This window comes from Acomys minous, assembly GCF_964271855.1.
Source record: "Acomys minous genome assembly, chromosome: 5".
Classification (NCBI taxonomy): domain Eukaryota; kingdom Metazoa; phylum Chordata; class Mammalia; order Rodentia; family Muridae; genus Acomys; species Acomys minous.
The window spans coordinates 30,715,459-30,733,170 of NC_140494.1; the positions used below are offsets into that span (position 1 = coordinate 30,715,459).

At 44.4% G+C, this 17,712-nt stretch overlaps 1 protein-coding gene across 4 annotated transcripts in view; it reads left to right on the plus strand.

Annotated features, from left to right (window-relative positions):
- Window positions 1-561: 561 nt before the first annotated feature.
- Window positions 562-17,712, plus strand: part of FANCC (FA complementation group C) — a 119,766-nt gene continuing 102,615 nt past the window's right edge. For 2 of the 4 annotated variants that reach the window (XM_084784053.1, XM_084784054.1), the window contains exon 1: window positions 562-880. The gene's annotated coding sequence lies outside the window, so the exon portion shown is untranslated. Of the gene's footprint in view, window positions 881-1,075; window positions 1,253-17,712 lie in introns of those variants that run through there. The other 2 variants (XM_084784056.1, XM_084784055.1) reach the window with 2 other exon arrangements.

Consider the following 17,712-nt stretch of genomic DNA (forward strand, 5'->3'; position numbering starts at 1 on the left):
GAAGAGCAGATAATGTTCTTAACCTCTGAGCCATCTCTCCAGGACACAGTTGTAATTTTGTTTAGTAAGGGTCGGTAAGATGGTTCAACAGGTAAAAGCGCCTGCCACCAAACCTGACTTCTGTGTATCTGCATTAGTGAAAGGAGAAAACAGATTCCTGCAAATTGTCCTTTATGATTTCACATGGCAAGCACAAACATGTAATGTTAAAAATCAGGAATAAAAGATAACACAAGTCTCGTCACACAAGTATGGAAGTTTCCACTTATGTGGCTTAAAAGCAACTTGAAATCGATTTGAACCCGAACTAAGCAGTGTACCGGCCTGATTTGGGATTGGGACGATCGCTAAAGAAAAAAAACTCCTTTGTTATTGGGCGCACGACTAGGAAGCTGCAGGCTGAACCCTGCGTCGAGTCTGACCAAGGTGGCAACGCCTCTCTCTCAAGAACGACATCCCAGGGCTCTCGTTTCTATGATGCCCTTGTGCAGCTCGGCTGAGTAGCCACGGCGCGTATTCACCCACTTCCTCCCCAAGAACCCAGGGATTTTCCCATCATGCCGCGGGGGCGCGCTCGGCCCCAGAGTGCACTGCGGGTGCGTGTGTGTGCGCGCGCGCGCGCGCAGCCCCACTCCCGAGCGACCGCGGGAAAATTCCAAACACGTCAAAACAAAAAAGCCCTCGCCAAGTTTTCAAGCCGCAGAAGCCGGGCGGTGGCTTCTTTTTCGCCGCGGCCCAGTCTGCTGAGGCAGCTCTGGGTGAGGACCACCCGGGAGGCCTCCGCTTCCTGCTGAGTTCAAGGAAAACTCGCGAGAACGTGCGCCGAGCCTCATCGTGGTCAAGCCGCGCTCCAGAAGGGCGCCGGGTCCGAGGCGGGAAGGTGAGAAGCCACGGTGGGCGGGCACGGGCTACGGAGGAAGGGGAAAAGGGCGGGGCCATAGCCCATAGGAGGCGTGGCCTTCTTGGGAGGCGGGTCCAGGGCAGGGCAGGAGGCGGGACTAGAACCAGGTGGGAGGTGGGGCCAACAGTGGGGGGAGTGGCTAAGCGAGAGTGGAACCTGGCTGGGCAGAGGCGGACACACAGTGGGCGTGGCATACGGAAATCGACCTCGGTGGGGGCGGGGTCGACGGCGAAGGGCGGCTCAGACGGGAGAAGGACCGCCGAAGTGTGGAGCCTTCCGGAGCTGAGCCGGGCCGGCCGTGGAGGTGGGGTGGCCAACGGCGAAGTTTAGTGCGGCTGGCATGGAGTGAGGGTAGGGGAGTCTCTACTTTCCCCTCTTACCCCCTTTTAATTTTAATTTAGTTTATTTCTTAACCCTCTTCCTGTGGGTTCACCGCAGCCGCAGGTGCTTTTGAAAGGACTGAGCAAAGGTGAAGCTCATTGCTAGGCATCCATTAGAGCAGGCCGGCCCAGGGTCCTTAAGAACGCTCTTCCTCAAGCTGCTTGGGTGACAGACCCTGACCATTCAAGGGCCGAGTAGGTTTAAGAGAGCAGTGTGCTGTCTTGTTCGAACTGTTTTTAGGTGGCTGGGCTTGGAGTGGGTGCTGGACGAAAATCTTCGAACAGGCCAAGGGATGTTCCATCAGGGACCTGTGTGTGTCTGGACTTTTCGAGGATTCGAAAGATCCCATGCCCCGTTCAACGAATCTAAGCGGGTGCGATTGACATGTGTTACCTGTTTGTGGATGGCCCTCGCCTTAAGTGTGGTTCCAAATGGCAGAGCTCACTGCCGTGTGTGTGTGTGTGTGTGTGTGTGTGTGTGTGTGTGTGTGTGTGTGTGTGTGTGTGTAGATGCCAGAGGTGTTCAGGAGTGGGCCACCTCCCTCCCCTTTTTCCTTCTTACTACCACCCCTACCCCCAACCCCCAGACAATCCACTTTGCAAACCATAGGGTTATGCCTTTCTCTCCCTCCCCATTGCTGAGATCACGAGTGTGGAGCACACACTTAGAATCTTAAACATACACATACCTAAAAGTGAAAAGCAACAAATCTGTATTCTGAGGATGGAGCTCACGTTCCCATGCTTGCGTGGCCAGCACCAACTGAGCTAGCTCCCCAACCCTGTTCAAAGTGTTACTTTGTTTGGGTGGCGGTGGATGGTACATTGCTGCCCGTTAGAAGCTGACCGCACATTTTAAATGAACCGGATATTAACTCCTTCCATACTTTGGCAGATAGTTCCAGCAGCACTTACTCAAATCTTGTCTTTATAAAACCAGCTTCAGGGAGGCCAGCCTGGCCAGTTGGAAGGTGGGTGGATTGTCTAGGCGCAGAGAGGCCCCAAGGAACCACAGTAGGAGTGGTATTAAGCCTGGAATGCTCCTTAAAAAAAAGTCTTACTGGTTTACGATATGCATGTTATTTATTGTTTATGATTTCTGATTAGCTAACTTTTTAATATGAAACAATTCTCTTAAGAGACATAATTGAATTTTCAGTAATTTATGATGAGCTACACAAACTATTCTTTAAAGTATACCACCTCAGGCATTTTGTTATAGCAACAGAAATCTAATACACTCCTGTAGGAGGAGTTCCTAACAGGGAAATTATTTCAGTGTAATCAACAGTGATGAGAAAGGCCTAACAGAGATGCCCAGATAATTTTGCAGTCTTTTTTTTCAAACTAAGGCCTAGCGGTAGTAGCAGCAGCAGTAATTATTATTGTTGAAAAGAGAATACAAAGATTTAGGTACCAATCCAGTGCTTGAGTGTCCTGTGGGTTCCCCCCAAGGTTTCACTAGGTAGCTTTGTCTGCTGGAACTTACTCTGTACACCAGGCTGGTTTTGAACTCAGAGTGGGTTTTTAATGCCTTGTGAGTGCATAGGATTTATATATATACACATACATATATGTGTGTAAAAAATAGATAAAAATATATACACACAAAGTACATGGTACCATATATATACATATATGTATGTACTTTGTGAGTACATTTTTATGTATATTTTTCATCTGATGCTTTCTGTTCTTTGTCCTCATACAAGAGAGGAGGCATTCGGCTGAACGCTTCCCAGAACTCTGTTGGGGTTGAGGGTGGCTTGCTTGTAGCTAGGCTGTTGTGGATTCTTAGTTGGGTATTGGAGGTGAGACCTTTGTACCTGTTGGATGCATTAACTGCTCATTGTCTTGGTTGTCTTTTGACAAGTGCTAGATCTGGTGCAGAAACTGCTGACACGGTGACTTCTTTGTGCACCATGGCCTTGGTTTGGAGTACAGCAGAGTGTCAGGGTGATTCAAGCATGCCCCCCCCCCCCAGGTTTGTGAAGGATTTATGTTATCCTTTTTAAAAGATTTGATAGACCAAGTGCGGTGGTGGATGCCTGTAACCCCAGTACTCTTGTAAATTTGAGGACAACCTGGTCTACAGAGAGGAGAGCCAAGATTTCACAGAGAAACCATGTCTAGAGAGAGAGAGAGAGAAAAAAAAAAGATTTGATAGAATTTTCATAACAAATCACCTCAGCCTAGATTTTTCTCTGTGGGAGAATTTGACCCACTCATTTTCTACAGCATCGACTGCCCTGCATGCATCCTCTGCAGTGATCCAGTCTTCAGTGAGTGCAGCAGGGAGTTCGTCAGTTCCCACTCAGCCTTTGCCACCGTTAGTTCAGATCCTTTGGAACATAAGTGACAAGGATGCAGTGTCCTGGGCTTGTTTGGGGCCTCAAGACTATCTCTAGTCCAGCTGGTTGGTTAATAGGAGGACTCACAGACTCCGCACGTGGTTGTGACTACTGAGGAGGAGAACAGAAGTGTGATGTCTGTAGGAAAACAGGCGCAGGCTTCCAGCAGCCCTCTCTGGCCCATTGACTAGCAGTTCTTCTGTGCCTTGTGGAAAGTGTTCTCTACAAGGGTCTTTATTTATATATATATATATATATATATGTATATATATATATATCTTTCACCCTAGGAATCAGGGTCTTGGCATACAGGTTATTTTAGCAGATAATCTAGGCACATCAATCTTAGTAGCTATGGTAGTAGGAACCCTTTCAGAATTGAAGGTCCCAATAACCTCAGGGTCAGGCTCCCAGGCCACCCTCTTAAAGGCATATGATCATGCCACACTGTTTAAGAGGGAAGCGACTGTTTTGAAGATCCAAGCTAAGTTTTAATCTCAGTTGATCTGAAGGGGTTTCCGGCTCAGATATACTGTGATGATGAGGAAACCCAGCCTCTAGTTCAAGGCTCTCAGGGATGCTAACACCATTTACCAATGTTGGAACTCAAGATCTGAAAGCAGTTAGTGAAGAGTAGAGGGCTGTGATGTGGGCTCCAGATTCTTAGCTCGAAGCACTATGCAGTTCCTCCCACCCTGATCCCCTTGTACCGTGATTATATTTGGAAAAGCTTTGGGGCAGTGATGACATCTAATTACACTGGTGAAGAGAGGAATCACAGAATAACGGGAGCTTAGTAAAAGTGGCAAACAAGACAGCATTCGGAATAAGTTGTTCCGCTAGGTGACATTGTTTAAAGAGTCTCTGCCTATCCTAGAACCCACTCATAGGTCTGTCTGCATCGCTGGGAACTGTCCTGAGAACTGTCAGGATGATCCTTTGAGGCGGGTATTGCTTCCCCCTGAAGACATGTGAAGTTGGCACTGAATGTCCAGGCGTCCGTATCACTGAACCAGGTTCCAGCCTTTGTATGTTGTGTAACATAGCTGGGCTGACTCTGGGAGCAGCTCCTAAAGCTGAGCATTACCTTAAAGGAAGTATTTACAAATCAGTGAGTCTAAGATAGACTCAGTGGAAGGAGATTCCGCCCCCCCCCCCCACTTGTAAAGGACTGTTATTTTAATTATATTGAAAAGTATAGGACACTTTAAAAAGATTTCTTTTTATATTTTAAATTATTTGCAGAGGTGTGTGTATGTCTATGTGCACATGAATGTAGTGCCTGTGGTCAGAGGTGAGGGATCCCCTGCAGCCAGCGTGCGGAGAAAGGAACTGTGGTCCATCCAAAGAGCAGCAGCTGCTCGCTAATTAGACTCCGTAAAGACACTTGGTGCTTGTACAGACACATGCCTTCATGGGAACATTATCATGCATTGTACACATCCAACTGTATAGCTGACAGTAGCTTCCCTACTGCAGATAAGAACTTAGGATCAACACCTTTTCAAGTCAGCCAGGGACAGTCTTTTGTGTACTAATTATTCTGTTACTGTAAATGTGGGTGTGCACGCGGTCCGCTGCACCAGCAGCAGATCCTGAGCTGATCCTGAGGTGAGGAAGTGGGAGACGGAAAGGCTGGGTATGATGAGACCTCAGGCTGTGAGTGTGTGAGAGACAGCTTGTTTAATTGGGGGGAACAAAACCTTTGGGGGACTGGGTAGAGGCTGTCAGGGTGAGTGTACATCATTGGCTGGGGCCAGGGTGCTGGGAATGCCTTATTTGCATGAAGAGGAATTCTAGATGCAGCTGGACATGACCTTATAAGAGTGAGGAAGTTTAACCTGTAACCTGGCTGCCAGGCAATGTGACCACCTCAAGGGTAGCAGAGGTGGGGACTGTAAGGCCATGTGTACCAGGACATGCAGGACCAGGGCATGAGATTTCCAGGGCTTGGGCATGTCTTAACCCCACTCTTGCTCTGGACACTCCACCCTGGTCCGTAAGGCTCCTCAGCCGCACACATCACCTTTTCTGTAGTATAAGTAAGTATAGCTGCCAGGGTAGAATGGTCTTCAACTTGGTGGCATTGCCATCTGTGTCACTCAGCTCCAGATGTGAGCTTTCCCTAGAGCAGCAAGCCTTCCTTGGCACCCTTTGTTCTCTCCTTCCTATTTCATGTGATTTTTCACCTCAGTACCAGGTGAGTTTTCTGGAGTCCTTGGCCTTCTGCCCTGATGTCTTTGCCACTGACTCTCCAGCTCCTTCCCCAGATGGGATTCCTGGGTGTAAATAATAGTGGTCCTTGCCTTGTCACAAGTACACCAGGGTGGGTAAGCTGCAGTCTGGGGAGTGGCTCTGTTTCCTGTGGCTGGCTTCCTCCTCCTCCTCTCATCACCATCAGCTGATGTGCTTCCCTCGCTATTGTATACTGCATTCCTTTTGGAATGTGTGTTAGGATTTTCTGCCTAGTCATTATCCTTTAACCGTTCTTATTTCTCCTTCCCATTTCTACTTCTCTAGGCATTTCCATTCTCTTAATGGTATCGGATTTTCCTTCCTCCTGAGCGTTGTGATTGTGGTGTTCAGTGAATAGGGAGTAAGAAGGCGGGTTAAATATGCTAGTCTGACTATCTTATGCAGAATAAAATGATAAGGAGTCTATTTCCTTTATCATTCCTCTTTTTTTAAAAGTAACTTTAAAGAATTTATTTATTTATTATTATGTATACAGTGCTCTGCCTGCATGAACACCTGCAGGCCAGAGGAGGACATCAGATCACATTGTAGATGGTCATGAGCCACCATGTGGTTGCTGGGAATTGAACTCAGGAACTTTGGAAGAGCAGGCAGTGCACTTAACCTCTGAGCTATCCCTCCAGCCTTATCATTCCTCTTAAGAGAGTAGAGTCTTTGGTCTCTGATAGCAAAGCTTTCATGTGATGACCCTTGTGGCAGGTGACTGAGCAGGAAGACCAGTCCCTGGAAAAGGTGCAAGGTAAAGGAAGCAGCAGGGCAGCTTGGCATGGACATGGTCTTTGTGGACTTTGTTTTGAAGAAAGGTTAAGGTGGGGTTCCTGGAAGGCAGGTCGGTGTGGGCAGTGTCTTAGCTTGGTTAGCTTTTACTAAAGTGTGCTTGTGAGTATGAGGGTGTTTATCTGTTAGCTGTTGCCTGTCTATGAGGCATGGGTCACAAGAGTTTCTTAAAGTAGTGTCCTCTCAGATGGGCATGGTGGTGCGCACCTATAATCCTAGCAGGCAGATCTCTATGCATTCGAGGCCAGCCTGGTCTACAAAGCAGGACAGTCAAGGCTACACAGAGAACCCCTATCTTGAAAACCAAAACCAAACCAAACAAACAAAAAACCTAAAACTAAAATAGTGTCTTCTCTTTGGGAAAATCCTAGTTAAAGTGAAATATCTCAGCTGGGCAGTGGTGGCGCATGCCTTTAATTCCAGTACTCGGAATGCAGAGGCAGGAGGATCTCAGAGTGCCGTGCCAGCCTGGTCTACAGAGTGATTCCAGGACAGCCAGGGCTACACACAGAGAAACCCCGTCTCGAAAAACTAAAAAATTAAAACAAAACAAAACAAACAAAATGAAAAACAAACAAACAAACAAACAAGTTTTATTATAAATTTTAGGAATTGTAGTCAATTTCAGAAGCTAGTTATTAGTCTCAGTTCTGCACACTTATGCAGGAAGATCCTTACTGTTACGTGCAGTTAAAAGTATGGAAGACAGTATGTGCCTGTATAATCAGACTTAAAGTTGTAATTTTTCACTTGTCAACACTTAAGTAAAAACAAACAAACAAACAACTACTTTTGGAATGTGACTGCAATTTAGAATCTTATTTAAAACCACATATACTGTAGTATTTTCAATACTTGGAACTAAAAATAATCTCTGAATTGTACAGTGTTTGAAGCTCTGATGTTTACATGCATTGGGTAGGCTTCTTTGTGTTGCATGGAAGACTGATTCTGCACCTCAGTGTGTGGTTGCTTGGCTGCACAGGTGATTGATATTTATGCAAATCTACCACATAAGAGGAGGCTGGAAGTAGTGATGGTGCCTGTTGTTTTCACTGATTTGTATTTATTTTGGATGACAATAGCTTTCCTTAATGGCCGACTAAACCCAGAAGCTGCAGCTGAGAGCAGAAGGCATGGATGCCCTTCTGCTGCCTGCCACAGATGAGCAGTACCAGGCCAGTTCTTTCTGGGCAAAAGGCTTTGCTCCTTACATACCTGACGTCATAGCTAACTACCTCTCCCCTCGCCTATGTCTGTAGGCCATCTAGGCCCTCCATTTCTATACATTCTCGTCTTTTGTCTGGTCCTTCTGCGCTCAGTTTCCTTGTCTATGATGGTGCTTTCCAGGACCATTTGATTAGGTTTGTTTTCTGACTTGTGTATCCATGTAGCCCACTGCTTAGTTGGATTTTTTTCATTTGGATTCCGCACTGTCTTGCATTTACCATAGGCCAAAATGTCCTTCTACCAAAGTAAGTTTCTGCCCTTGTTTTCTCTTGTAAGCACCTGGTTTATAAATCAGGAACCCAAGCGCCATCCTTAACTTCACTCTGTTCTTTTCTGAAACTGTGTTCAACCTAAACATCAAATATTGTATATATTCTACCTCTTAGGTACAGCTGATTTTAACTTGTAGTGGGATTATGGTCTTGTAAGCCTATGACAAAATGAAAATATAATTGTAAGTTGAAATTGTGTTTAATACAAATGTATTTAATGCCCACTGGGACGGCACAGCACCACACTGGAGTATGAGTCGTCTCTCTTGTATCATGGCTGACGGGGGCTCTTGCTCTCTTCTGTTCTCAGATGAGCACAAAAGGATCACTTTGTATAGGTAGCCTGAGAAAAGATCAGCCCTTGAAAGGAAGAGACAGGAGAATAAGGAGTTCAAGGTCAGTCTAGACTACGTGAGACCCTGTATGGAAAACCAAAAGATGGGTTTGGCTCTGTGGGGTCTTTTGTGGCTACATATGAACTTTATGATTATTTAATTTTTTCTGTTTCTTTGAAAAATATCCATGAAATTTTGATAAGAGATTGTAGTGAAACTGCAGACTGCCTTGGGTAGAATGGACATTTTAATATTGTCCTGATTTATGACAAAGATTATTCTTTCTCTTTTTCAATGTCCATCATCAATATTGAACCTATTCAGCATATAGGCCTTTCACTTCCTAGGTTAAATTCATTTAAAACATTATTTTTGCAGTATTGTAAATGAAAATTTAAAAACTGTTTCTTGATTAGGTCTTATTCCTGTACAGAAATGCTGCTGGTTTGGTTGTTGGCTTCATGTGTTGCAGCTCTAGGAGGCTTTTGGGAGTAGTTTTCTTTATATGCCATCTGCAAATAGAGGCATTTTTACTTCTGATTTGTGTGCCTTTGCTTTCCTTCTTTCCTCAACTTGTTGAACTCAGGTATTGAGATTGAGTCTTTGCCCTGTTCCTGGTCTTAGAGGACAGCTTTTCTCTCTCTGTTGGGTGTGATGCTCATTGTGACCCTGTCAAGCATGGCCATTGTGTCAGTGTTCGTTCCTTCTATATAAGTCTGTTCAGTTTTCATTATTTTTTCATTATCTTTTTAGATGGTGAATTTGGTAAGTTGCCTGTTCTACACTAATCAGTATTATCACCTGGCTTTTTGTCTTTCATCTTCACTATGATGAGCTGCAGTCATAGCTTCACTTCTTCATGGTATATAGTCTCTTTGATGCAATATTGAATACTATTTTTATTTTCTATGTATGAGTGTTTGCTTGCATGTATGTCCATGTACCATGTGCCTGCAATGCTTGTGGAGGCCAGGAGAGGGCACTGGATTCCCTGGAGCTGGAATTAGCAGTGTAAGTCACCGTGTAGGTGTTCGGACCTGAATCCAGATCCTCCGCAAGAACATCCAGTTCTCTTAACCTGTGAACCGTGTTTCCAAGTATTGGACGAGTTTTGTATTTCTAAGTTCATCCTGAATATTGGCCTGTATTTTTTTTCTCCCAAGTGTTTTCGTCTTGTTTTGGAGTCAGGCAATTCTGGTCTTTGGGAATGGGTTTGGAATTGCTCCTTCCCCTTCACATTTTTGCAGTATTGTGAAGAGGATCGGTGTTACCATTCAGCACTTGACGTTTTTCAGGAAAGCCTTCTCGTGCTAGGAAGGCTTTCGCTTACCAATTGAATATCTTGAGTTTTATTGGTCTGTTTAGATTTTGTTTTTGTTTTTTCATGATTTAGTCTTAAAGATTGAGTTTCTATGGGTTAATTCAGTTCCTGAGATTATGTGATTTGTGGATCATAACTTTTCACAGTATGTTCTTACAGTCTTGTGTGTGTATCACTGATTATAATTCTTCATAATTTCATTTGAAGCTGCCTCTGTTTTTCATTAAAGGCCAAGTTTTCCAATTTTGTTTATCCTTCCTTTTAAAATCTTTTTTAAAGTTAGCATATGAAGCAATCCATTTTTTGTGCATATGCACCCTTACCCCTTGTTACTATTTACCTTTCACTGTGTCCTGTGCTCAGTCTCCTTTCCCTGCTGGTCCTTTTATACTGGTCCTTTTTTTCTGGTTTGATGTCACATAAATCCCACTGCCCTCTCTTGTCCTCTTCCCCCTCCCTTTAAGTCCCTCTTTTCCCTTGCCATATGCCCTTTTCAACTTTCATGCTCTATACACACACACACACACACACACACACACACACACACACACATATATGCATATACAATTTTACTCCAGGTTCCCTATATGAGATAAACACACCATTTGACTTTCTGAGTCTTACTTAATTTGTATGACATGACCTCCATCTCTATCCATTTTCCTTCAAATTTCATTCTCACTTACAGCTGAAAGAAGTTCCTTTGTCCACTCACCTGCTGATAGATAGCTGTGCTATTGTGGGGACAAGTTGTAGAGAATATACTAGTCAAGTATAAAATAGAAACTATAGACTGAAGTGATACTCCCAAGAGAGACCAAAAACAGTGAGGAAAGGAGAAGTCACTGGGAACACGAAAATGAAGCATATATAAGCATATATAAGGCTGACCAGAGAGAAACACTGGTAGGCTGTGTAGAAATATAATTTATTCTTTCTAAGTTAGTTAATACAGTAAATTATTACGGTAGCAGTTTTCTTTAACCAGCTAGTTCCCCAGTGACTGACACAGAGAGACTATGATTTATTATTAAGCTGTAAGCACTATACTGGGCAGATTATGAGCAATTCCAATCCTAGAACTTTAACAGATTTTTTTTTTAAGTTAAATGCTTTTTACATATACATTTATATTATTACACATATATATATAACAAACTGCCTACAGCAAGAAGAACCAGGAAACAATCAGGAATTATATATATGTTACACTCATAGTGTTTTAGCTATTTGTGTTACATTCATAGTGTTTTGGCTATTTGTATCAATCACTTGCCAATCTGATGACTCTGGGCAGTTCTGCTCCATCAGTCCGTCCTTATAGCTTCATGCTTATCACCATTTTGCCTTATGGCGACTCCTCTTTTTCCAGCTACTTCTCCTCCAATCTGCTTCTCCTCTATCCTCTTTCTTAAACCTATGTGCAGGAACCTGAACTTAAAACTCCACCTACCTTTTTTTAATCCAGGTTTCAGCATCTTTATTTAACCAATCAGGGATAATTGGGGAACATTACATATCATCACATGGTTACAGGAGTTAGTTCAACATTCTACAGTGCCCATGGCAGGGCTGTAACGGATCTCAAGGCACTGAAATCAGCACTTGAAAAAAACAGTTGGATCTTCCTCCAACAGGCGGACTAGAAGTGCAGGGGATATGCTTAGCAACAGATGAGGTGGGGCCAGAGTTAAGTAGATTACATCCACATACCATGCTTTTCTATTGTGATAATAGGGTTTGGTCTTCCTCTTAGCTTGCTTCTACAGCAATCTGAGCAAGTCTCTTAGTCTTTTTGGGACCCAACTTAGGTAAAACTGGGTTCTTGGCTTTACTGAAGGAAAGATTTCAGAATGAGCCAGTATAAAGAGAGAATTTATTAAAAGACATTTTTAGGGCTGGCAAGATAGTCAGTAAAAGTGCCTAATGCGCTAGCCTGATGGAACCCAGAATGAAAGGAGAGAATCAACTCTCCAAAGTTGTCCTCTGACCTGTGTGTGTGTGTGTGTGTGTGCGCGCGCGCGCGCGCGCACACACCTGGGTACCTGTGTATATGAGTGTACACACTTGTGCAGTACAGCAACCATCAAGACCCAAGGATCTTAATTCTGCCCCCATAGTGCTGAGGTTACAGGTGTGTGCATACCCATGTGTAAGGGTCTAAAAATCGCTAAAGAAAAACCCTAGACTTAAATAGTGTGTAAAAACAAAGAGCATTTATTCTGCAGAAACAGCCTGTTGCAGGGTCACCATCCATACAGAATGGTGGCAACCCCGAAGGGGAGCTTTTAAAGATTTCTAGGGGAATTCTATTTGTGGCTACATGACTTAATTGGGTTTGGCCTGGTTTACCTATAATAAACCAAAACTTCCGCAACACAGGGTTTCTCTGTGTAGCCTTGGCTGTCCTAGACTCACTCTGTAGACTAGGCTGGCTTTGAACTTACATAGATCTACTTGTCTCTACCTCCCTGAGTGGTGGGATTACAGGTGTGGGCTACCACGCCAGCTGCATGCTGTGAAAAGTTTTATTTCTGCAGATTGAGGAGGAAGCTAGTTCCTCTAGTTCCCTTAGTATATTTGTCTTAGTTTCTTTTCTATTGCTGACCAAGGTGACTTTAAAAAAGCATTTAATTTGGGGCTTATGTTCCACAGGGTTAAAGTCATGGCCATCATGGTAGGGAGCATGGCAGCAGGCAGGCTTGGTGCTGGAGCAGTAGCTGAGAGCTAACATCTTTTTAAAGATTTATTTATTATGTAGACAGTGCAGTGCTCTGCCTGACACCTGCATGAAAGAAAAAGGCATTAGATCACATTATAGATGGTTGTGAGCCACCATGTGGTTGCTGGGAATTGAACTCAAGACCTCTGGAGGAGCAGTCAGTACTCTTAACCTCTGAGCCATCTCTCCAGCCCCGAGACTGAGTGTTTTGAAACCTCTGAACTGGGTCCCAGCAACAAACCTCTTCTAACAAGGCCACACCTCCTTATCCTTCCTAAGCAGTTGTACCAACTGGGAACCTGTGAGGTGCATTCTCATTCAAACCAGCACAGTGTTTGACATGTTTGTAGAAAATAAGGAACAAGTTATTTAGTGTCTAAGTTGCTGTATAATGATATATCCTGTACATTTGAAAAGCTAACTTAAAACATACCATTAAATACGATGGCTTCTATTTTCTTAGCATGTTTCTATATTGAAACATAAAGATAAATGTCAGGTATGCATTAGCAACCCTGGACCCATTTGGTGTGTGACCAAAGAGCCTGCACCCTCTGGTGCTTTTGTCCAGGATACCTACACATTAGGATGCCCCCCCCCCTTTTTTAAAAAGGAATTATAAAATTGATTTTAAAACTATTTCTGTTAATGGTAAACAAACAAACAAACACACACACACTTTGGCACTTAGATTGCTTGTGATTCTAGGAACTTGCGAGGAGTTCCTGACCCTCCGCCCTGACTTGCAGACTCTACCTTCCTTTTCTAATGTCTATAGTGTGGTACCTTGAAACGCATCACCAACATCACCAGCTGCTAAATGATCTTGCTTTTTACTTTCATTAATTAATTAAAGACAAGGTTTCTCTGTATATCCCTGGCTATCCTTGAACTAGCTGTGTAGACCAGGCTGACCTCAAACTCACAGAGATCCTTCTGCCTCTGCCCCTGATTACTCTGCAGGGATTAAAGGCGTGCACCACCATTGCCTAGCCATCTTGTCTTTTTAAATCTGTTAGTCATGGTTCTTTGTTGAATGTGTTTTGTCTTGTATTCTTGGATGTTCCTGCCATATCTGCAACACTTTTAATGAAGAGCAAAGTGGCAGAAGGATTGCAAGGTTCCAGCTAGCCAGAGCTGCGTGGTCCGTTCGAGGCCATACTTGGCTACATAGTGAGAGAAATGAGAAAATAAAAAGCCAAACCAAAAAGTGGTGGAGGGATGCAAAGTAGAAGGCAGATAATTGAGCTCTTTGTATTAACTAATAAAGTTATTGTTTTAGGAGTTGTAGAAACAATAGCAGTAACTACAGAGTTACTTATTGCTGTGACTAAACACTGTGGCCAAAAGCAAGCTGGGGAGGAAATGTTTATTTCACTAAGAGTTCCATATGACAGTTCAGCATCAAAAGCAGCACAGGTTTCAAGCTCGGCAGGAACCTGGAGGCAGGAGCTGATGCAGAGGCCAGGAAGGAGTCCAGCGCACTGGCTTGCTGCATGTAGCTTGTTCATCCTGCTTTTTTATAGAACCCAGGACTTCCACTCTTGGAGGTGGCTCCACCAACAATATACTGGGCCCTCCCATATCAATCACTAATTAGGAAAATGCCCTACAGGCCTGCCTACAGTCTGATCTTATGGAGACATTTTCTCAATTTGAAGTTCCCTTCTCTCAGATAACTTTAGCTTATATCAAGGTGACATAAAACTAGCTAGCACAACTGACCCCCTTGTCAACTTGACACTCAGACACAGCACTTTTCAATTAGAACCTTTTCTTTCTCATTTATTCCCCAAGATGGCACATTAATATTAATGTCAAAATATAAAACATAGAAACTTGAAAAGTCCCATAGTCTTCACAAATTCAAACACATTAAAAATCCCGTCTCTTTAAAACATCCAACCCTTTAAAAAGCCAAAATGTTTTTAAAAGTTCAGTCTCTCAACTGTGGGCTCTTGTAAAAATGAAAATTAAATATTTTCTTAGTTCAAGAGGGAAGAACCAGGGCACAGTTACAATCTGAACAAAGAAAACCAAACCCTAGAAGTGTAAAGAACTCAGTGTCCAATACTGGGATTCACTCACAACCTTCTGGGCTTTTCCAAAGGGCTTGAGCTACTTCTGGCTCCATCCTCTGCAGCGCACACAGCTTGTCTTCCAGGCTCTGGCAGGCACCATTCCACTGCTGCTTTTGTGGCCTTTCCACGGTGCTGGCATCTCCAAAATGTGAGGGGTCTCTGCTGCAACTGGGCTGCACTTTTATTTAGGGCTCTTCCCCTGGTGCCAAGCCTCAACTTCCCTCCATGACTCCTCCAGTCCTAGGACTTCAACTGCTGGCCTCTCCTGGCCTCTCTCAGTGTCAAGCCTCAGCTGCTCTCCGTGACCCTTCATGCCTTCAAAACCAGTGCCACCCAGGCTCTCTTCCCCGTTACCACGTTCAGCTGCCAGCGTGAGGTAACAACCTTGACCGCCTCTGAAACAACTTGTGTGTGCTGCTGACTCTGAGGAAACACTTCCCAGATTTCCCTTCAGTGTCTCACTCACCACTAATTTCTTAGCTCCAGCTGACCAGCATCAATTGTCCTAGTAAAGCAAAGGTTTTACTTTAGTGGCTCTGGTCACAGCTGACTCTTCAGCCCCAGCTGACCAGAACCACAGATCATCAACTCAAAATAACAAATGACCCTGAGAGAGTCTTTGAGTGACCTTTAAACTTCCCTCTGGAACCTCACCTGCCAGGCCCCATTGTCCACATTGCTCTCAGCATTCTTGTCGTCAAAGCTCCCCCAGTACAGCTCGCTAAGCTTTGAACACTCACTGGCTTTTCCAGCCTAAAGTTCCACAGTCTTTCCACAGTCTTCCAATAAGTGACATGGTCAGGTCTGTCACAGCTGTATCCCATGATCCTGGTACCAACTTGTCTTAATTAGGGTCACTATTGCTATGACCCAACACCAGGACCAAAAGCAAGTCGTCGAGGAAAGGGTTTGTTTGGCAGTGTTCATGACTCAGCTGTGCCCTCAGACCCCAGGAGGACTTTTGTATCCCGTGGAAAATGTGAATGGGGTCTAACAGTCTTTCCTGAGATGGCTGCTGCTGTGGTGAGGGAAGCAAACACATCTTCCTGTGGTGAATACAGGCGATGGGAGGGGGGAGAAGGGCACTGCTTGTTCAGACAGTTTTGGCCACACTGGCTCTAGTTGTAAAAGCAAGAGAGTGCTTTGGAGTCAGCTGTGGACTGACTTCCTTGTGACTCTTCAGCAGGTGGTGCTGCTGTTCCATAGCACAGCTCATCTCCAGGAAGCTGGCTGAGGCCTGGGCCGTGTTGATTGGCCCTGCACAGCACCGTGGACTGGCTGGGGTGAAAAGGCGTTGCTTTTGGAAATGTCAGTTCAGATGTCCTCATCCCAGCTTGCCTGAACTCTGGCCCAGCCTGCAGTTCTGTTGCCTGATTTTGGTTACTGAGCTCAGAGGCACAAACCTTCTTCTATGAGAGGTTTTGCATTTTTATGTTTCTGTCCTGTATCTATTTCAAGAAGTGTTTATATATATTTTTAGCTTCCCCACATCATTTTGGTTTTTCTCTTTAATGTTTCCCTTCTGGCTGCTGTGTTTGGAGTAGAGAGTCCATCAAAGAAGATTTCTTGTGCCATCTTAACAGCAAGTCATGGGCTGAGAGAATAATGGAAACAGAGTCAGGTGCTTGGTTTTATACAGAACTAAAATGTAACCACAAGAAAGCCTTTCCCTATGAGTTCAGTGGCCTCAGCACTATTATGTATGCTCATGCTGCGGCTTGCCGGCCCCAGAGGTAAGGGAGGTGGAGTAGGTGCGGTCTGCTAAGTATGCTCAAGTTGTCTAGAAAGATTGTACTTACTCTTTACCCTTTAGAGGGTGAATTTTTAAAAACCCATGTTTTCAGACACCTAATTGCCTGTCCTACCAGGTACTGTCTTGAACTTCCATTGTCTGTAGCTGCTTGTGTTGGTACCAAGTGGCTTTGCTTGAAATGCAGGGAGTCATTACCAAAGAGCAAAGATGAAAGTGGTCATAGTGTTTGACCTCACCTCGAGATTGCCATTTTGTTGTCACTTGGAAGAGGAAAGTGGCTGGCTAGTCAGACACCCCACCACGTATCAGCACCACGGTTCTTCTAGAATCAGGGTCAAGTCCACATAGCTGGTCAGCAGCAGTTGTCAGTGACCACATCATCACCTGAGTCAAATCACTGTGCTCAGTTGAAGTTTACTCATTTTATACATATGCTGTTTGTTCATGTGCTACATTGGTAAAGAACAGTACTTTCGAAAGTTCTGTCGTAACCAAAAGCATTACAAGCGTAGGGCTTCACTGGTTAATGTTAGTGACACTCAACAGAATAAAAGAGAATTTGAGCCTGTCCTCGGGGCTCTCAGCAGTTCAAGTGTGAGAAACAAGGTTAAATTTTAGCTTAATTCTTCCTTGGTTGGTGAGGTGGCTCAGTGGACAAAGGTATTTGCTTCCAGGCTTGACATCTGGCTTCTGTTTCTGAAACCCACACTGGGGAAGGAGAGAACCGAGTCCTGCAGGTTGTCTTCTGCCCACTGTGCTCTGTGGCGTGTGACTCTCTCTCTCTCTCTCTATGAGACAGACAGACAGAAGACATATAAATTTAAAAGCTCTCTTCCTAAGCAGTTCAATAAACATCTTGGTTTGGGTTTGATGGTTTGGTTCCCCGCTGACTTGTTTTGCTCCTGTGTTGTGACCTTGCGTAACTCAGGCTCCTTTTCTGTCTGGAGATAGTGGGTTAGTGCCTCACTCTGTTCCTTTCCTCCCAGCCTTCCCCACTACCTGCTAAGTGGGTTTCATAGGCATATAAGTCTTGATTTTTCTCATTGGCCACAGTTGCCTGAGAGCGGGGAGCACTGCTACTTTTTCATTGGAAGTGTTTTTGAGTTTTTACTATAAGTAGGCTTCCTACAAGTGTGTTGGCATCTTTCTTGTTTTTACCTATTGTTGAATGATGGACTCCTATTGGAAGCAAAGATGGGAAGAAGCAGAGTCAAGTTTTCTTCTTCATCTGCTGCTGCTGCTTCTTCTCCTTCTCTTCCTCCTCCTCCTTCTCTTCCTCCTCCTCCTCCTTCTCTTCCTCCTTCCTCCTCCTCCTCTTCCTCCTCCTCTTCCT